General features: G+C 38.9%; 1 protein-coding gene across 4 annotated transcripts in view; it reads left to right on the top strand.

Moving 5' to 3' along the window:
• Positions 1–22,185, top strand: part of FYB (FYN binding protein) — a 179,829-nt gene that overhangs the window by 38,742 nt on the left and 118,902 nt on the right. For 2 of the 4 annotated variants that reach the window (XM_011966203.1, XM_011966194.1), the window contains exon 1: positions 18,987–19,144. The exons of 1 other annotated variant lie outside the window; for it this stretch is intronic. The gene's annotated coding sequence lies outside the window, so the exon portion shown is untranslated. Of the gene's footprint in view, positions 1–18,986; positions 19,145–22,185 lie in introns of those variants that run through there. One more of the 4 variants, XM_011966175.1, reaches the window with a different exon arrangement.

Genomic DNA, 22,185 nt, shown 5'->3' with positions numbered 1-22,185 from the left:
AATACTTTTCTTGTTCTGGTTCTCAAAAGGAATGCTTCCAGCTTTTGCCCATTCAGTATGATGTTGGCTGTGGGCTGGTCATAGATGCTGCTTATTATTTTGAAATATGTTTCTTCAATGCATAGTTTGTTGAAGGTTTTTAACATGAAGGGATGATGAATTTTATTAGAAACCTTTTCTGCATCCACTGAAATGAACATGTGGTTTTGTTTTTAGTCCTATTTATGTAGCAAATCACACTTATTGACTTGCATATGTTGAATCAAACTTGGTGTGGCCCCCTTTGGAGTGATCCACTTATACTTAAGTCTGCATGAGCAAGTCGGGTGGCCAAAAAGGCACACTGGCATGTGCAGAAATACACAGCATGTTCTCACACACAAAGAAGTTTTCAGATATGACAAGGAGAAGTCGTTTAAAGCTTAGCTGTTGGAGGAAAGAGGGAAACAAACATGAACCCTCACCCTAATACCCTCTCAGCTTTCCTGTAGGTTTAATCATCTTTCCATCTATGCTACTTAATCTTTGCTTTGTTATTCTGGATAAGCCCCTAGACAGACTTTGTACTGATTTGATGCTGGCTGTTGTAGAGATTGCATACAGACACTTTGAGGGCTTGGGGCTCTTTATTCTCTCTTCCTGTACCCACAGTAATAGTTCCCTATTTTACTACAGAGACCTCATTGTCCTCATCAACTTTTTTCTCACATGACAGCTGCTCTTTATTGTCCCTTCTTTGGGCGGGTTGGCCCACGAAAGCACTGCAAAGAAATTGATCTCACCTTAATTAAATATTTTGATCTTTCCCAAGTTACAACTGGGGGATTTTTTCCCCCTAGAGTGAATTCTTTAGGAGAAACTCAAAGGAAGAAAGTAAAAATTCACCTAAAAAGTGTAATGCATTTTCTTTCTCCCATTCAGGCTTCCTTAAAACTTACCCTCACAGGAATTTTATGCACATATGCTTTCTTATGTGCACACACAGATACACACAGAGATATATTGTAGGATGTATATAATATACATGTGCATATATATATACACACAAATGCATGCAGAACTTCTCTATAAATATTATCTTTTTTAATTATAAAATACACACAACAAAATTGACCATCTTAAGCATTTTTAAGGGTACAGTTCATGGTGTAAAGTGCATTCATATGGTGGTGTGCATTTGTTCATTTGTATCTTCTCAGTTTGCGGTCAATAAGCCATTCTGAATTTTGATTACATCAGCCAGTGTATTAGCTATTCCTCCCATACTTGTACTATTTGTAAATGTCATAATGCTTCTATATCTTTGTCTAAAGCGAGGTGAAAATAATTAATAGAACAGACCTAAAAAGAAAGGAGATTGAAACAGATTCATATGAATCTATTAATCCACACTCCCCGAGTAATGCTTTAGCCAAATGCAATTGACTGATTTCTGTTTTCAATGCAGATAATCGCTATCTCTAAGAAATCTCTCATTCTTGTTGCAATCTTGTTTTCCCAGTCATTCATTTGTATGACTATTTCATATTCACAGCAACTGAAATATTCAAAACAAATTTCTCCTAAGGGGTTTCCTTTCCCACCTATGCCATCATCAGTATCTCTCATCTTGTCTTCAAGTATTGTAGTCCTTTTAACTCTTTTTTACTTTCTTTCCTTATATCCAGTCTGACACTAAACACCTTAGTTCAGTGATTATCAGAACTTGTTCTATCATAGCGTGTGTGAGAAATGATATTTTATTGATTGAGTAAGCAAAAAACTGCTATTTGCATCTTGACGGGAAATAGTTGTTTGATGGAGGTTAGAATGTTCCCCACAGCCCCCATTCCTCAGTGGATCAATCTCAACTCATTTATAACTCCTGGACCCACAGACTGCGAAGCTCAAATTTAATTCATTCTTTCTTCAAAACATCTTTCATATTTGCCCTGTTAGTTCCATACATGTACCTAATATCTTCAGCAAGCCTGTCATCTCATACTTAGATTATTGTAACATCCCACTAACTGCCTTCCTTGCTTTTTCCTCGATTTATCTTTTGTGGTGCCTCTGGCTAATCTACCTATCATTTTTGGCATGAGCCTACAATTGTTTCCAGTTACCAATGACAGTCAAACCCAAATTCATTTGTCAGGATTTCAAGGAAAAGAGATTATGTGGGCCCAACTTACTTGTTAAACTTGCTTTCTACTATTTCCTTCATCAACCTCTATTCAAATTAAATTCACTTACTCACTGCCTACCACCACCATCATTATGTTTCTTATATTTGTGCAACTTCCAGAAGTTGCTGGTGGCAGTAGTGAATAGTCATAACTACTTGAGTAGTCTTGTAGTCTTCGATACCTGCCATGTGTTAGGCCTTGTGCCAGTCTTCATAGCAACCTTACATTAGCTAACATCTCCATTGTATAGATAACAACATTGAAACTCAGGTCAAGCAATTTGGCCAAGGACAAAAACTGGCTAAGCTGCAGAGAGCTATCTCAGCCCCCTTGTCCAATGTGAGCTTAGTTTCCTCTGAATTTACAACATTTATTTCCAGTCTTTCAATTTGCCAGTTAATAACTTGCTATCTTGTGATAAACCTTTGATTGTTTCTTGTTATTCCCTGATTCTTCATTGTTATGTAGCTGCCTGCATCTTTGTGTTCATCTTTTAAACTATGATGAGAACCTTTGACTATAAAATCTGTATCCCCTACAATTTTTAGGTGTTTCTATATTTCTATGGATATGGCATCTCAATTTCTGAAATTTTTTCCAAACCGTTCCTCTGGCCACATATGCAACATCACACTATCCCCCCAGAAATTGGATCTACATTAATGGCCCATATTTTCTGCGTTTTCTTTCACTTCTTTGCCAGAGTTATTGAATACTTTAATTTTCCAATTCATAAGTTATTATATTATCAAAAACCTCAATGCCTTCTTTAGTCTACTAAAGTCCAGAGCATCCAGCAGGTTTTCCAAGACGTACTCGTCTCTTGAAATTAGGGATTTACTCCCATAAATCTTCTAGTAATTATTTTCAAATTTATCCTTAACTTCAAAGCAAAGGAAATCGTGTGTTAATCTTCTCATTAACCCAGGTTTGAGCCTTAATAATAATTTAATATAAAGTATCTTTTAAAATCTTGTGGCACACCTAGAATTTATCTAGTATCTGACAGATTTAGAAAATTAAAAGATATCATAGGGTCCTGGTCCTGTACTGTTCAATACTGCAGCCACGAGCCACATGTGGCTGTTTAAATTTTAACTAACTAAAAATAAATAAAGTTAATATTTTAGTTCCTAAATTGTACAGTTCAGGTACTCAATAGTGAAATATGGTCAGTGGCTACCATATTGGACCACACAAAAATAGAACATATCTATCACTACAAAAGAGTCCTTTTGCACTGCACTGCTCTAGAAGCTTATCAACAGTTTTGTTGAGAAATATAGAAGATGTTTGATTTCATTTATGGCATCTGATGATATATTAGCTACAAGTTCCCATACATGTTTGATAGTTGTCATATGTTAGACCGGTTTCATTCATCATTTATTCACTCAGTACAACACCTAGCACCAAATACATGCTCAAAAAATGCTTAATGAGTGTTGATACAATTAAAAATGGCAGCTCCTATACATCTACTCAGGTGTCTAGCATCACAATACAAAAATAAAAAAGTAAAGATTTAATCAGCAGGAAGAGAAACAAAGTAGTCTGCATTTTATGAATTCTGCTAAATTCACAAAGATGCTAACTGTAAATCTGTAGCAAATTGTTGACATTCCCTCTTCCCCTGCTTGGACAACTATGGATGACATCTGCATCAAATCAGCCAAGAGTTATTTATTTTTGAATTGTGTGCTGACCCCTTTCTAAGCCCAAAGGGTAAAAATGTCACCTTTGTTCATTTCTCAAGAAAAATATTTTTAAGATCCTGCACTGACTGTGAAAAAAACAGCTGTTCCTTGGGGTATTATCTGTAGTTCCCTCTTCATCTCAAACTTTCTGACGGTCATCATTTCTTGCCTCCGTTGCTAGTTATAGTGTGAACAGGAAACAATTCCACTACCCTGCAAGCTACACTGACCTTTTTATCTTCCATGGAATTTAAATCGATTATTGAGTTTGTATTTATAAACTGTGTGATTTTTAAGTATTATTATTATACTTTAAGTTCTGGTATACATATGCAGAAGGTGCAAGTTTCTTACATAAGTATACATGTGCCATGGTGGTTTGCTGCACCCATCAACCCATCATATAGGTTTTAAGCCCTGCATGCATTAGGTATTTGTCCTAATGCTATCCCTCCCCTTGCCCCCGACCCCCTGATAGGCCCTGTCGTATAATGTTCCCCTCCCTGTGTCCATGCGTTCTCATTGTTCACCTCCCACTTATGAGTAAGAATATGTGATGTTTGGTTTTCTGTTCCTGTGTTACTTTGCTGAGAATGATGGTTTCGAGCTTCATCCATGTCCCTGCAAAGGACATGAACTCGTCCTTTTTAATGGCTGTATAGTATTCCACGGTGTATATGTGCCACATTTTCTTTATCCAGTCTATCATTGATGGGCATTTGGGTTGGTTCCAAGTCTTTGTTATTGTAAATAGTGCTACAATAAACACACGTGTGCATATGTCTTTATAGTAGTAGCATGATTTATAATCCTTTGGGTAGATACCCAGTAATGGGATTGCTAGGTCAAATGGTATTTCTGGTTCTAGATCCTTGAGGAATTGGCACACTGTTTCCCAAAACTGTGTAATTTTTAATTGCCTCTTTGTATTTCAAGGATGGAGCTCCTTGACAAAATAGGACCATTTGATGAAATCTTATAATCACATTGCCTAGGACACGGGCTCCATAGGAAACAATCATGAATACTTTTATGTTTATAAATTAACTAAGATTCACAAATATGTCTCCCTGCCTGGATTTAAGCATTTTAAGGATCAGTAATATTTTAATAAAAACACAAATACAATTAGACATAAATACTATGGTACTGCTCTATTTCATTATCACTTTCTCCTGAGTTCTTGGTGGAATTTTCCAGATACTACGTAATTATCTGAAAAGGCTATTAAGACAAATAAACAAAAACAGCCTTGATGAATGACCTTTTCTCATATTCTTTATAGTTCCATGAGAAATCAGCCTTGCTGACATATGTGCTGTGGTGGTGGGGCAGTGACTATGGAACTAAGTGGAAGAAGCTGTTTAAAGACCTAGAAATGAGCCTGGATATCATGCATGTGAAGTTCAAAGTTAGTTTACTTAAAGAATTAGCCACGGATAACAGTAAACCCCATCTAAGCTAGAGAAAGGCCAGAGCAGTGGTTCTCAAAATGTCATCCAAAGATGCCTGGGAGTCATCAAGTCCCTTTCAGGCAACCCACAAGGACAAAACTACCTACACAATACTACTACTATGTTACTTGTCTTTTTCATTATCACTTTCTCCTGAGTCCTCAGTGGAATTTTCTAGATACTACATAATTATCTGAAAAGGCTATTAAGATATCCTTCCCTTTTCCAACTACGTATCTGTATGAGGCCATATCTTTATATACTTCAACCAAAACAATATGCCACAACAGACTGAATGCAGAGCAAACATCAGGATACAGCTGTTTTCTATTATGCCAGATATTAAAGACATTTGTAAAAATGTACAACAATTCCATGCCTCTCACAAAAAGTTTTGTTTTAGAAAAGACATTTTTCATAGAAGTTTTATGTGAGTATGTAATGATTTACTGTTATTTTAAATTCATTAATAAGTAAATGAAAGTTTTATCGGTTATTACCAACGTTAACAAAATGGGGTCTGCTGATCATTTTTAAGCATTCAATGGTCTTGGAACCAAAGAGTTGAGAACCACTGCTCTAGAAGATGGTGAGTACAAATATAAAACAACTGGACCCCTAAGCAATGATTAACTGAAGAAAGAATAAAGCCAATAGAACCCTGTTTCTAAGCTGGCCAGGAGACTCTGCTAAGGTTGCTCACCTTGGTTCTTCATCCAGTCAACTAATTACCAACGGCTTTTTCGGGGCTACATCTAAGTCTTACTTCCTTCTCATAAACCAAACCATTTCTTTGCCCAGTCAAATATTTGCTAGCTCTTTCCAGTTGCATACAAACTTTTAAAAATGAAATGTTTATGCTAAAATGTCACACTTACAATGGCTTTAAATGAGGATTTAATTTCAATTTGAGAGGATAGCTGGGTCTGTGGGCAGCCTGAATACCGTTTCTGAGACCTGCTGCACATCTGTGGGTTATTGCAAGGAGAAGAGGTAAAGTGGCTCCCAGAGCAGCCCTGACTCACTTCCTGGTAGCTTATTCATTTCTTTAGTTTCATGTGACTTATATTTCCTGGTAATATGAGCTACTGATGCCAGAAAAGTTTATATTAAATGTTCCTTTTTTTACAAACATGAAACGTTCATTTTGATCAAAGCTGACTACTGAAGGAGATTGGTATGCATGCGTGTGTATGTGTATATGTGTGTACATGTTCTGAAACAGGTATCTTTCTGTCTTACTCTTTCAGCCACTCTTATCTTTGGCTCATAGAAAGTTCACCATTGTTCATTGTTCTACACTTACCTGTTTCTCAAGAGCTCAGAGCTAAGGCAAATAGTTTGATGATATACTTTTCTTCCGCACCCCTGAATCTTCTCTTCTGTCTTAAACATGCTTACAGTCACTTTTCTTTTAAGTCCTATCACTATGTAAAAATATATTATTACTTCAGTGAGTCAGCCTTACCTAGAAACCCCTTCAAAGGCATCATTCACAAGGCTGATATTGGCACTACGGTCTAATGACTGAAACTCAGCTGGACAGGGTGCAGCTGAGAATTGCTGACTCTGTGGGAATTTAGACTTTCCTGTCTCAGTTCTCCCCTCGCTGAAAGAGAAATAGCTCTCTGCACCTCTGTTTACCTCCCAGTCACATAAGAATTTTGAGAAATAATTAGTGTCTGAGCACCTCCTTATTAGCACTCTTTCTCCCATTGTTCGCACTAATCTCCCGGTCTCAAAGCCCGCAAAATCCTACCTATTCTTCAAGTAGCATTTCAGGAGCACTCCAATGTGTAATAATTTCTTATGACTGGGCTGTTTATTACATGCTTGAAATATACTACCCTGTAATAGTCATTGTACTATGAATTTTCCAGAAATATCTCATATGTTTTTCCAAATAGTCTTGGGTTTCTTGAGAGAAGAGATTTTTTTCTTATACAACTTCGACCATAGCACCTAACATAGCACCTTTGTTACCCAAAAGGTACTCAGCACATTTAGAGAGAAAAGATGGGCCAACCTTGTATTTTGAACTTGCCATGTGCCAAGCTCTGTGCCAGGGGCTTTTGAACGTGTTCCCTAATTCTATTCATGGGCTTGAGGCTGGAAATGGGGACATGACTTGTCCAAGGTAACACAGAAATTCCAGGGCAACAGCAGCTGAAGGTGGCGGCTCGAGCTGTTTTGCTCTGAGCTAAGTAGTTTTTTCCATTCCTTCAAACCGCCTCCCGGAATAAATATGTCTTGATAATAGCTCTTCCTCCTCATTTTCTTTATTTCTTCCTCCTTGTTCTAATCAATATTAATATAATGATATAACACTTTAGTATATTTTCCTTTTTAAATGGAAAGATATTTGCACAAGATTATGCTCCATTTTTATTATGGTTGGCCTGGGACAATCAATCATTCCATTCACTCTACTAATATTGTATGTACGTGTGTATGTATGTATATGTGTGTGTGTGCGTGTGTGTGTGTGTATACTGAGACGGGGAAGTCTAAGTTCCCACAGAGTCAGCAATTCTCAGCTACACCCTGTGCAGTTAGGTTTCAGTCATTAGACCGCAATGCCAACATCAGCCTTGTGGATGATGCCGTTGAAGGGGTGTCTAGGTAAGGCCAACTCACTGAAGTAATAATACATTTTTACACAGTGATAGGACTTTAAAAAAAGTGACTGTAAGCATGTTTAAGACAGAAGAGAAGCTGCAGGGATATGGAAGAATACACACACACACACACACACACACACACACACACATATATACACACACATATATATATGCTGTGACAAATTACCATGAATTTAGTGGCCTAAAGCAACACAAATTTATTGTCTTATAGTTCTGGAGGTCAGAAGTCTGCAATGAGCCTCTGAGGCATGGGCAGAGCTGTGCTTCTTCTGGAGGTTCCGGGGGAGGCTCCATTTCTTTGCCTCTTCCAGCTTCCAGAGGCTGCCTGCATTCCTCGGCTCATGGCTTTATTCCATCTTGAAAGCCAACAATAGCTGATCAAGTCTTTAGTCTTTCTCAGCTGCATCACTCTGACACTGGCCCTCATGCCATCTGCTTCCATGTTTAATGATCCTTATGGTTACTCGGGTCCTCCCAAAATAATCCAGAGTAATCTTCTCATTTTAAGATTCTTAACCTAATTGCTCTCCTGCAAATTACCCTTTGCTATATAAGGTAGCATACTCACAGTTCCTGGGATATGGAGGTGGACATCTTTTGGGAGATGGGGACATTATTTTGTTTACCTCGCTATAGGAAGAGTTTAGTTATGCTGGAAGCAGTATAAAGTACTTCAGAGATTCCCGATCTTGATTTGCCCATTAGAACCATCTGAGAGCTCTGAAGACTACAGATGCCCAGACACCTCACCCAAGTACTGTGATTTAATTGAACCACATGGGCCTGGCTGTCAGCATTTGGTAAAATTACCCTCAGGTTATTCTCTTGTGAAGCCTTGTGAAGCCAGCTTTTAGAATCACTGGGTGTATTGAACAAAGTGGATCTGGGCCATTATACAGACTTAAGTTTCAGGACCTCTTCTGCCTTTTAGGCAACTCACTTTACCTCTCTAAACCGGAGTGCCCTTATCTCTAAAATAGGCATAATCATCACCTTGGCAATATTATGAGGATTAAATTAGACAATCTGTATAAACTCCCTGCACCTTGCCTGGAATATGTTAATCCCACAATAAGGGTAGCTATTGATCATTGTTTGACCTTCACACAGTAAGTCGAATCATATCCCTAACTTAAGGCAGACATAAATGTCAAAAGTGAATATCAAAGGATGTACCCCCCACTCACCCGCCTTGGTCAGACTCAAAGGAGTTTAGAGTTTCAACTAATTCTGGAAATGGACACAGTTCAGGTGAGTTACTAGTTTCCACTGTCATTTTATTTAAGTCTGGACAATGGCTGATTTCTCCTCGGGTTTTCTTTTTATATAGTCACTCTCTTAACACTGCAGAGAATGAGTCTATAGAACAAATTAGCTTCGCATTTCATGCAAGCAGTTTGTTGTCTGCATTTCTCTATCGGGGAATGGTGGACATCAATCCCATCCCAACAAGCTCAGAGCCCTACTGTGTTTTACGTGGATCCTTTAGTAAGGGAGTATCAGCCCCTGTCTTCTAAAATATTCATCCACTGTTCCCTGGGTCCTGAGTCCCAGGCTCCTTTTGATAGCCCCAGTCCCATTCTGGCCAAGGCAGGACATTGAATCAGGACAGACCCCAGTCCTAGGATCACAGCCATACTCTTCACACAGAGAGATGAGATCTTCTGCCACCATAAGACAAAGCCTTGTTACTATCTCATTTTATTTTCATGCATTACAAAAAAAAATTATAGTGGATAAAAGAACCATCCTAATTTTATCATGAAGGAAAGCTGTGTTTAGGTAAAAGTCCCAAAGTGGCCATCAACTGTAATACTCTAATTGTGTTTTAAAATTTATTAACTCTCAGAACCAAAAAGGAGGAAAGATGACATTACAATTCAGAGATCTTGCTTTATTAGCTTTCAGAGTGAGAAGGAAAAAAAAAAAAAAAGGAAGGGAAGTTTGTCTTGATTTTCTTCAGCTAACCTCTTTCTTTAACCACTGGGGAATAACGGGGAAATACAGTATCAAAAAATGTTGACCCTGGTGATTTGAAATTAAAATCAATGATTCCTGATATTCAATAGTATTCAAGAAAACTGGAGTCTTATGATTCTACTTCCACTTCCTTCAGTTCTGGAAAGAAACTGACAGCCCATTACTGTAGGTGATAACTTTTCCAAAGTTGGCATGTCCATGGTACAAAATATTTGTGGCTATCTTTGTCCCATGAGGGGTAGACACATTTTGGTTTGTTTGTTTTGAGAAACTTTACAAACAGAAAAAACAGAATATATAAGAAACAACAATGTATTCATCACTAAGAACTGGCAAAGATTTTGTCATCTTTGCTTAAAGTCTTTCTAATATGAAAAGAATAAACATTGTATATAAAGTTGAATTTCAGTCATAATTCTTCCTCAGGTCTATTTCTTGCCATTGCTTCCCAAAGATAGTCTCTATCATGATTTCACCGTGTTTTCTTTGAGGTTACTTATCTATCTACCAACCAAGTGTATCCTATTCATCCTGATTTGTATGACCAGGACCCCAGATCCTAGAAGGTGGAAATAATATTATTGTTCTTGTTAGAAGTTATCCTTTGTCTCTGAGTTTTTCATCTCTTATTCCAGTCTGATCATTGATCTTAGAGAGATGCACTGGGCTTTATATGTGTGTCAAGAATGGAAACAGCATATATGTCTTACCCAAGCCTTCTGTTCCCAATTCCCAGTTGGCCCTCGCAAGGTGAAAGGTCTTCCCCAGTGAAAAACATTTTGGGTCAATCTTACGGGATTCAAGAAAAACAATTCTATAAAGAGAATCAGGAGGAGAATTTCAAAGTCTCATGACTCAATGAGGCCTGATGAAGGAAAATTTTATATGTGCTATTAAGGAGTTGAAATTTTTTCTGTTATGGATTGCAAACCAAATGCCTACTGGATTCAGGCAGATGACTTCAATGAGGGAAGCCATTATAGCAAACTATGGAGGCTTTTCAGAGCTCCAACAAATTGTTGCATCAGAGAATCAGACTTTTCATGGAAAGCTAGAAATCTGCATCGTTACATGAAATTGCTCTAGTGTTTATATTTTCTCATTTTTAAAAATTAAAATCTACAGAAAAGCTTAAACAATAATACAACACACATCTATATCCCCTTCATCTAGATTTATCCCAAATTGTTAATGTTTTGCCACATAATGTGTGTATATAAATTATTTCCTAAGCGATTTGAATACAAGTTGTGCAAATGACAATTCATTCTTACAGATCTTTGCATGCACCTCCTAAGAATAAGAACATTCTCTAGTTTAACCATAATACTATTGTCATCCCCTAAGAAAAATAATAATTTCATACCATTTAATTGCCCATATTGAAATTTCTCCAGTTGTACCAAAATTATCTTATCAACTTTTTTTGTGCAAACCAGAATCCAACCAAGAGTTATGTATTACACTTGATTTTTACATCTTTTTGGTATATTTTAATCTAGGCAAGTTTCTCCATCATTTTATGCTTTTCCAAACTACTTTTAATTGATTTATATGAATGTATGTGCGTGTGTGTGAATTTATGTGAACGTATATGTGTTTGCACACACAGAGATGCAACAAAAACAGGTCTGAAGACCAGATTTATGCGGTGAGTTTTATTTTCTGCACGCAGAAATAGTCTATCAAAAGTCCCAAAGACAAAAGTGGAAAGACAAGAGATAGAGAATGCTTTCTTTTATTGACATTTATTGATGGCCTGAGCACCTAATGCTGTACTAAACTCTAAGAATGACAAATGAAAGTCACTTGGAGGAGGAAGCTTGTTACAATAGCAGTTTGCCAGGTGCCACCCTAAGCCTACTAAATCTGGAATCTGCACTTTTAAAATCTCCTCTGGTTATTTTTATGAACACTAAAGTTTGAGAACTATTATTCTAAAGACACACAGGAAAATTAAGAAGTGAACTCTACCCCTGACAAGATCTAGTAGAATGAAGATGTAGAATGCTATTATACGATGCAATACATACTCTGAAATGGTCAGAGGAGACTTTGATGGAGAAGGTGAAATTCTAGCTGAGTTTGAAAAAGGGTGGATTAACAAAGGGTAAGACAATGGGGGAAGAAGACATGAAGTCAGAGAAGTAAAAGCAATGCCACCTGCAAGTGAAGAGATAGTAAGGTCTGATGAAGGAAATGCTTGTATGTACTCTTAAAGAGTTGATTTTTTTTTTTTTCTAAAGGTTTAGAAAGCTAGTGAAAGGCTTGAGCAAATATCGTCCAGTTGATCACAGGAAGATCATGTTGACAATCCTGCAAATAAAGGATTAGAGGCAGAACAATTCCATCGGAAGTCACTGCAGTTAAAGAGGCAGGAAATGATGAAGGTAGTTCACTGAGACAGGAGGAAAAAGGCTGGATTCAAACAACACTTGGGACACAGCAGCAACAGGACATGCTGATTAGACATGAACATGTGAGTCAGAGAAAGGAGTCTAAAGCCAATCCTCAGCTCACCTTTCGGTCTTGTGTGGATAGTGCCTGTTGGACATTCAGGAGAAAATGTCCCTTATGTGGTTACTTAGCCAGGAGAGCAATAGTGAGACCCTCAGAAGTGTGCACCAGGGACCCATAAGAAGCCTGCTGCAGGGGCAAATGCTGTGATGAAATAAGCCTTGGATCAGACTGTGGGCTGGGTGCACACTTGCATGCTGAGCAAAGGAACTTGTTAACACTATTTAAAAAGTGGAACCAACCAGTGGTGAACATTGTAGTTTTGTTGAAAGATCCCTCTATGCTTTGCCTACTTCTAGTGCTATCATTTTCTCTCTCACTCTTTTTATCAGTTGCCTCCAAAATAAAGTAAATATTTCAGGAGGAGGGTTCAAGACAGTTCATTGCGCATGAAGAGAAATTGTTAGAAATCTTATGTTTTAAAAACCTCCTTTATTTTCTATTTTTGTTTGCATTTTATAATGGTTAAAGTATATTCATAATATAATATATGTGTATGTTGTTCAAAGAAAAATTTTGTACAAGATAAATTTAACAGTTTATTTGAATAAAAAACAATTCATGAATCAGGCAGCATCAGAACCACAAGAGGTTCAGAAAGCTCCACCCCACTGCATGGACAGTGAGTTTTCATAGGTGCACTAAGAAAAAAGACAAAGAAAATGTATTTGACTGGTTAGAGCAAAAAGACTAGTTAGAGGTTAGTTGGCAGTATCTGATTGGTAAAGTCTTTACTTAGAAGTTAGTTGGCCATTCTAATTGGTAAAGTTTATTTTATTGTTTACATTGGACTTTGGTTTGCTAACATAAAAACATAAAACTCTGGAGCTGTCTCAGCCTAATGTTGTCAATTAAAATGTTTTAACAGACACACACACACCCCACACACATTTATATACATACATGTATATATGGGTTCATTAATAAATATTCACAGTTTTGCAGTGCATACTCAAATATATTTTACTGCTAGCTATACAAAACCAAAAATCTTCAGTGACCACTCTTCCGCATGGCAGAAAGTCAGGAGGAGATTCAAGGATGTGAAGTGGGGAAGCAGACACAGTTCTCATACCTCTGCTTCTCAAAGATTGTTGACATCTTTTATAAGGTTTTATCTACTAATAAAACCCCATGTAATAAAAACCTCTGGAAGGTATTCAAGTCCTTTATAACTTTCCCTAATGTAAATATATTTCTAGAATTTTAGAAGCTTGGAGGTGGAAAAATCTCTGATGTTAACCAAGTAGTTTCCTACTTGGAAGAAAGCAGGAAGAATGAGCAGGTTAGAGGAAAGAGGTTGAGGTTAGAAGGATTTAGGGAGAGGCAAGTAGAGAAAAGCCACTTTTTACACATTAAATAGAAGCCAATCCTGCAGCTTGCAGATTATAATGTTTCTCTGATATGTGTTCATGAGTGTTGAGTTGAGTAAGGGGAAGTAGCTGTTAAAGTCAAAGCAAATAAGCAGAACCCATTTATTTTCTTCTCTGCTACACAGTCCATTCTCATCCTAATGTGTTTGGGCACTGAGTGATTTCTGACAACAGACAATGAGCTCACTAGAGGAATACACACCTTTAATGAACTGTGATCAGGATGTGATTGGCTTAAAGACAGAGCTCTTGACAACTCAACATATGTTGGCAGGGCAACGACAAGCTTCCAGAAAGGCGTGGACTCATCAGAGCTTCATCTGCTGCTCATTAGTCTGGAGCAGTGGCGAAGCCTGGGAAGTTATCCCTGGGTGAGCAAGCAGAAGGTGGCAGTCCTCCCCCATCTGTCTTCACAGGACGCCCAATCCCTGTAGTAAGGAAAACCGTCAGGATTGTGCTAAAGGTTGACTGGAGGCCAAACCATTTCACTTTCAAACACATTCATGATTTGTTTTCTGAGTAAGTCACTGGAGGCTTTTATCTGGCACAGCAGAGCTGGCTTGGCCACCAGAACCAGATCACCTTTCCTTGAAAGATGGCTGGAATGGCCATCATCTTCGTGTTATTTGCTCCTTTGAGAATATTAACTTTATCATTTTTTTAATTGCAGAAAAATATAATTGCTAGTAAGTACAACAATAAGTACAGTATTTAATTTAGAAGACAGAGAAGCAAGCATATTGACACGTGATAGTCATGAACAGGCTGACTCCTCAAAGTCGTCATTATCCTGAGCAGACAGCACAGGATAGGGTTTCTCCACCTGGAGAAGAGGGGAGTGTGGGATGAGATAGGAACAGCAGGAAATTTGGGCTGGGGTATAAAGACAGAAATTCTTATATCTGAAATGGATATTTGAAACTGGGAGTAGTGAGTTGAGAATAAGCTGATCTTCTCCATCTCTACTACACCCACCCCCACTCTAATTCTTTTACCTAGGGTTTTATTTCCTTGTATTGCACAATAGAGCCGCACTAGATAGGGAAGTGGAAACCTAGTTTTCATGTCCACAAAGAATGAATGAGCTACTCATTGAGACACTCATCATTTGCTTAGAATTACTCTTGCATGGGGGAATGGAAGCCCTAAACATTTAATAAAATATCCAGAAGCACTGAGGTGTTAGCTATGATTCTGTAGCAGAAATAAGACCAAAAACTTTATTTAAGAAGGCTTTGAATTTTTTTTTTAATTTAATTGCTCAGGTTTCCCTGTAATTTATGAAGGCCTTTAGTGAATAGCCACAAAAATAATGAAAACTTCATATTCAAATAATAACATAATATTAAATTATAGGTTTCCTTTAGAAACATAATGCAAGTAATTCTTTCTAACTTCACCTTCTGTTAACGCCATCTCAAGAAGGACTATATGTAAAGGAAAATATGTTCCTCATATTTTTATGCTTTCCTCTAAATGATAGGGGAAAATACTAGTACCATACGGTGTCTTAAAGTCTTACATTAATTTGCCAGTTCAGAAAATTGATTGCATGTAGCCAAAGCATGTGGTAAAATAGCTTTGCATCAAAAGCAATGCTTTTGCTTTTATTTTTTATTTTTTATTTTTAAATTTAATTTTATTTTAAGTTCCAGTGTACATGTGCAGGACATGCAGGTGTGTTACATAGGTTAACATGTGCCATGGTGGTTTGCTGCACCTATCAACCCATCACCTGGGTATTAAGCCCGGCATGCATTAGCTATTTTTCCTGATGCTCTCCCCTCCACTGCCCTCCCCCGACAGACCCCAGTGCATGTTGTTCCCCTTCCTCTTTTATTGATTATAAGACACATAACACAGAGTGACAAGGGGAGAATCAAATGTAATTATCAGCATCATCATCTTGTAATCAAATAATATTCTTGCACAAATTTTCCTTTGTGAGTAAAGATTTTATTAAAATAGAAAAATGAATGTTTATTGTTATGTGATAACAAGAGAAGCTCAAAATAAGATAAATTTGAGCAAGTATCTATACTTCCACTTATTTCAGAAACATGCCATGTTACTAAACTCACCTCATAACATTTTAGTTGTTTTTATTAAATCTTCAAAACTTTCAGACACTACTAAGCATAGAGATCTTTCACATCAAATTAAACTTTCAATTTTTTAAATTAAAACTTTCTAAATGTGTACATTTCTTTTCTTCCTTTTTGGAAAGCAAACTTTTAAAAATGTATATACTCTGAGGACACAGAGGCTGAGAAATATAAATTGCAGGGCTCACCTTTCCTTTCCTAGGACAAATTCATTAAAAAAAAGTAACAGTCCCACAAACCAGGAAGCTACCCTTGGCCTCTAATAAATCAATTTACTCAATATTTATAAAGTGCCTTCTGTGTGCCTGGCGATGTACTAGAAGCTAGAAATCCAGGACAAATAAGCCACAGTTACCACCAACCCTTAAGGAACTCATGATCTAGTGAGAAAGACAGATATATCTCCAACAACTAAAACAGAGTACAAGACGCCAGAGCTCAGAAGGCCTTATCCAGTCTTGTGGGACAAAGTTCAAAAGAAGATGATATCTACCCCGGGCTTTGGAGCATGAGCAGGAGTGAGCCAGGTGAAAAAGGAGAGGGTGTGTACATTCCCTGAAGACAAGGTGTGTTGCTCACTTTTGGTGGATTGTTTATTTTATTTTATTTTATTTTATTTTATTTTACTTTATTTTATTTTAATTTTTGAGACAGTCTTGCTGTTATTGGCCTGGGCTGAAGTGCAATGCTGCAATCTTAGCTCACTGCAACCTCTGCCTCCTGGGTTCCAGCAATTCTCCTGCCTCAGCCTCCTGAGTTGCCGGAATTACAAGCATGCACCACCACCACACCCAGCTAATATCTGGATTTTTTAGTAGAGACAGGGTTTCACCATGCTGGCCAGGCTGCTCTCAAACTCCCGACCTCAGGTGACCCACCCTCCTGGGCCTCCCAAAGCGCTGGGATTACACGCATGAGCCAACTAGAGGTTGGCAGAGAGGAGAAGAAAAACAAATAATCCTAAATTCCAATTAGGCTTCCTTCATGGTCCAAGATCAACTGTCCCATGTTAGGTAAAGTCTTCCTCAACTCTTCTGCCCCCATGCAGAGGGAATTACATATTCCTGGGTATTTCCAGAGGCCTTTATTCGTACTTTGAGATTAACACTCATCACAGTGTGTCATGGTTAGTTATACAGTGTCTATCTCTATCGTAGTTATAATACATGTTTGGTTGCAGCAAAAGAAACACAACATAACATTGATTTTTAAAAGTTAAATGTTTTTCCGCCTGTTCCCTTCTTTATAATCATCTAGCAAAATCCAGTGATGGTGGGGTTGTCTCCTGTGTCGGGGGCCTGGTCCTTCTATCTTTTGGCTCCATCATGCCTAGAGTATTACCTTAGTCATCACTGGATCAGAAGAGCTCAGGCCCCCACAGCATTCCAGCCAGCTGGGAGGAGAAAGCTTGATGGGGCCCTCTTTTAGGGCACCACCAAGAAGCTACATAGATCCCTTCTGCATAGATCCCTTCTGCATAGATCCCATTGACTAAAACTTAACCATATGGACAAATCTAATGGCAAGAGGGACTAGAAAATGCCTTGTCCTGTGTAGCTGTGGGCCAGGTAAAAAGCCAGAGATTTCTTAGGATAGAATAAGCATCCTAAACTTTTGGCAAACTTCTTCTATCATTTAGAGGAAAACATTAAAAAAAAGGACTAGATAGTAAACATTTCAGGCCATATACGATCTCAGCCACGTCATCATCATTGTTGTCATCATTGTCTTCTTTTGCTTCTTCTCCCTCTTCTTACAATTCTTAAAAAATGTAAATTCTTAGCCTGAGGTCTGTACAAAACATTCTACAGGCCAGATTTGGTACGTGGGCCATAGTTTGCTGACCCCACTACTCTATAAGAAGGGAAAATCATACTGGGAAGAAAGTGACCATCTCTGGCATAACGTCTGTAAGATTATAAGCCATTGAGAGGAAAATCCTCGCCTTCTCCATCTTTCTAGTCTTGGGCAGTGCTTGACCCACACAGTAAGTGTTTGATGTTTATGAATGAATGAGTAGAAGGAAGGTGGGGGAGGTTAATTTCACAACCACAGTTTGTTAAAATCTCATTTAGTCCCAATGGTAGCCTCTGTTTTGGGGGGTTTCTTTTCTTTCCTTTTCTCTTTTTCTTTTCTTTTCTTTTTTCTCTTCTTTTCTTTTTTCTTTTCTCTTTCTTTCTGTCTTTTTTTCTTCTTTCTTTTTTTTTTTCTGTCTTTCTTTCTTCTTCTTTGTTTCCCCCTTCAGACAGGATCTTGCTCTGTTACCCAGGTTGGAGTGCAATGGTACAACCATAGCTCACTGAAGCTTTGAACTCCTGTACTCAAGCAACCTTCCCACCTCAGCCTCCCAAGTGTCTGGGGCTACAGGCATGCACCATCACACTTGGCTAATGTTTTTATAGTTTTGTAGAGACAGAGTCTCACCATGTTTTCAAGACTGGTCTTGAACTCCTGGTCTCAAGCAATCCTCTTCCTCAGCCTTCCAAAGTACTGGGATTAAGGCATGACCCACTGCACTCAGCCCCGATGGTAGTCTTTTCATGTGGATTATCACATAAATACTCCATTTCTTCCAGCCTGAAGAATAGTCTAACAGAGACCAGACAGAGTGAGTCTAGTGGGCTTTCCAGCACATGAGTGACCACCCTTCAGTTGATATGGTCAAGCACCCCACTTTACCTCCTGACCTCAGGTGCAGTTAGGTTCCAAATATTCCACATGCTCCAGTGGACCTTTCTAATTGTAAGCATCCCCCTATGGCCCCCACTGCAGGTGACACCTCTGGGTGTGTGGGAAGATTATGGGTCCAAAGAACTTACAGCTTCTTCCTCTTGAATAAATATGGTGGAAGGCAGGAGAACCTTGTTTTGGTTTTACCCTTTTAAATATCACATGCTTGGTGGGAATGTCAGCAGAAGTATCCACGCTGAACAGGCACTTTTAAGTTCCTCTTTCTCCTGCTTCTTACTCAATATCCTGAGGGCATAATAGAACTTTTCTTGTCTAAGTTTGCCTGGTCGGGGGAGGGAGGTGTGGCTCACTCAACCACTGCCCTGAACAAAACCCTGCCAGGCATCAGAAAACTCCGCAGTTCTTGAGTTCCACGTGCAGAGCAGATGCAACAGCAAAAAGTAAGTGGGTCCCAGACCCTGGCCCAGGAAGATCCACTAAAGGAGGCCATCCTTCCGCCTTATTCTGCAGGAGTCAGGTAACAGCTATGCCTAGGTTTCTTCTTTCAAATAAATGTGTAATTCTTTATAGCAGGAAAAAAGCACCACTTCCAAATTCTGGCACACAGACTGTACTAGCTGAATAACTGAAGGAAATGCATGTTCTGTTGGAAAATAGCAAAAGAGATGAACATGAGACACTAAAACTCAGCCTCATTGTAGCCAAAAGGATGATAAGCAGATAAAAATGTGGCCAGGAATGCGTCTGTCACTTGCTGTTTCATAACTGGATAAGGCCTCTCGTGTGTTCTGGTTGGAACCTCTGGTGCCACTAGTGTTGAACAATGTCTTGCAGTGAAACCAGAAACAAGGTTTTATTGCCAACAGAGCTGGGCACAGATCATTTATTTCATCCTGTTTTCTAACAAACATGTGTCCATCCTTTTGATAAGAAAGAGTAACTTTCCATTTCCTCCAAACCTGGCAGGAGGTGGGAATTCGTGTGAGATTTCTACATAGACTAAAGAAAGGGACTATACTGCCATCAATTATGCCTTCTCAGAAGGAATCCTGGCAAACTGGATAAATGATGACAAACAGCTGCAAATCAGCCAAGGAGGCCTTTCAAAGCAACCAGCAACTCCAAATTTTCATCGGAGCCTTTGGCTCTCTTGTATACATTGCTGATTCTTCTGAAAAATTCACAAGGCCTTTCCCCCCTCTATTTAACTTGATTTGCTGTGAAGTCATTAATAGAAAATGGGCCTCTGACTCTGCTTTCTATTAGCTGTGTGACTTTGGGAGAGCCACTTAACCTCTCTGTGTCTCAGTTTTCTCATCTAAATATGGGGATGATAATAGAATTTATCTCATGGAGTTGTGGAGGGGAAAAAAACTATATACACTTGTTGAATACTAATGTAAAATAATAGATTATTGATATTCACCATTTTAAATATTTTTGCATTAAATACAAATAATTCTGTGTGGAAAACAGACGGGTTTATCACAGGAAGGGTGAAGCTGTGGCTGTGGTTTTCTACCCATGCTATGGGAATGCCAGCGGAGGTTTTAAGTAGAGCAAAACGTCCCCATGCAAGGTGAGACACACGCACTTCAAATAGTCCAATGCCTTAAGAAATTAATCGTAAGTGATAGGTGAGGGGGAGGAGGATAAGGTTGCTCTTTCCAATAAAACCACATATTTTATGATGTGCCATTAAAGGTGATCCTGAATATCAAAAGAGTTATGGTGCACTTAAGGCACCCCATGGAAAAGTTGACCATCTGTTTCAAAAAGGAGGGGCTAAAATGGATTCCGTTTCCCTTGAGAAGTTATTGTAAAGGTTGAAATCCATACTGCCTGATTGTCATGTCCATCATTTGTTTACTACCATTGGGCTTCAAATTCCCCCCAGCTTCTGCTGTAGTCCAGAGGCTTGGAAGCTCGCTGCAGCTGATTTCCCGGGCAATGCGACACGTTGCAAGTTACGGCTGCTTCATAGAGCAATCACACTGACATCTAGTGGTTCAAAGAGTAAGTGCAGGCGGTGGCTTTGAAGCTTTTACCAGCCTCAACGTGCTTTTAAAGCCACATTTTCCACCATGTATACAATATGTTCACAAGAGAGAGAGGTCAGTGAAGTAGAAATGATATTTCACTTGTCTGAGGTGTTACTAGAGGCTACCTCTAAAGGAACATTTCTAAAAACAAGAAAGCAAAGAGAGTGAACCATGGCCCGCTGGTAGGTTTGGGCTGTGGTTCCAGAGGTTGCGGTTAAGACTGTGACTCCAGAATCAAGATCCTGAGCTTGAAGGTGGTCTGTGCCACGCACCAGCTGCGGGCCTTGGGCGAGTTCCCAAATCGTTCCATGGCTCAGTTTCTTTATTTGTCAAATGGGGATAACAGTAACGTCTCCATAGACCTGTTATGAGGTGATCCCTGAAAAGCTCTTAGCACAGCACCTGGCCGAGAAGGCAATCCGGGTTGCCCTCTCTTCTTGTGACTGTTTTTTAAGAGCAAGTTGCTGTAGAAGCTGGTACCCCACAGGTCAGACAGCATAGAGCAATGGAAAGCTCAGAGGATGAGCAAGGGAGAGACCCAGATTTTAGCCCAGCTGTGTGACCTTGGACAGATGCCTTACCCAACTTCTTTTTTGTGAAATGAAGGACTTGGTTCGCTGATGTTTAAGGATACTTTTCTTTCTCAAACACTGTGCTTCTAAACCTTGTACAGGCTTCTAATTGAAATTGTTCTACCTTTAAGGCCCATTTGTCTCCTTTCTTTTTACCAAAGCCCAGGGCCAAGCATGTCCCAGGTATTTATTATATAGTTGCTGACTGATAAGAAGTGATTGTTGGAACGCTCTCTATTGGTCACTAGGAATAAACCAAGAATGTCTTTGGGCAGGATGAAAATCCAGTGGGAAGCTCTGGAAGTCAAGGAATAGTCCCCCATCAGAAGCTGGTCTGGGGTTTCTCTGATAAATTTGGAAAGCTCAGTGGTTGTCTTGTTTTTCTACCTCTGCTAATCAGCCTCTCTAAACTGATAAGAAACCAGGAAAACTATTTAGCTGTATAAATTCGATACATAACCTTGTTAATCACGTTGCTGAGGCCTGTGCCATGAGAGTTGGTCAGAGCAGTGGATGACTTTGCTTCTAAGTGCAGGTGAAATGCCACCAAACTCACCTGCTGTCTGTGACTAATCCCCAACTCAGTCTTTCCAAGTTAGGGATAATCCCAGCTGGGATGTCACCTCTAATATGGCAACAAATGGTGGTGCAGCAAAAAATGATCATGAAACAATCTTTTTTCCCTTCTTCCTAAACTTCACCCACATAGACTATTGGACATTTGTAGAAATCCAGCACAAACACAGGGAGGGGAACAACACACACTGGGGCATGTTGCGGGGCAGGGGGAGGGAGAGCATCACCATGAATAGCTAGTGCATGTGAGGTCTAATACCTAGGTGATGGGTTGAGGGATGCGGCAAGCCACTATGGCACGCATTTATCTGTGTAACAAACCTGCACATCCTGCACATGTATCCCAGAAAGAACTTAAAATAAAATTT

This window comes from Mandrillus leucophaeus, unplaced genomic scaffold (assembly GCF_000951045.1).
Source record: "Mandrillus leucophaeus isolate KB7577 unplaced genomic scaffold, Mleu.le_1.0 Scaffold119, whole genome shotgun sequence".
In the NCBI taxonomy this organism is placed as follows: Eukaryota; Metazoa; Chordata; class Mammalia; order Primates; family Cercopithecidae; genus Mandrillus; species Mandrillus leucophaeus.
The sequence above is the reverse complement of the archived record's forward strand: the minus strand, read 5'-3'. Positions and strand labels throughout refer to the sequence as shown.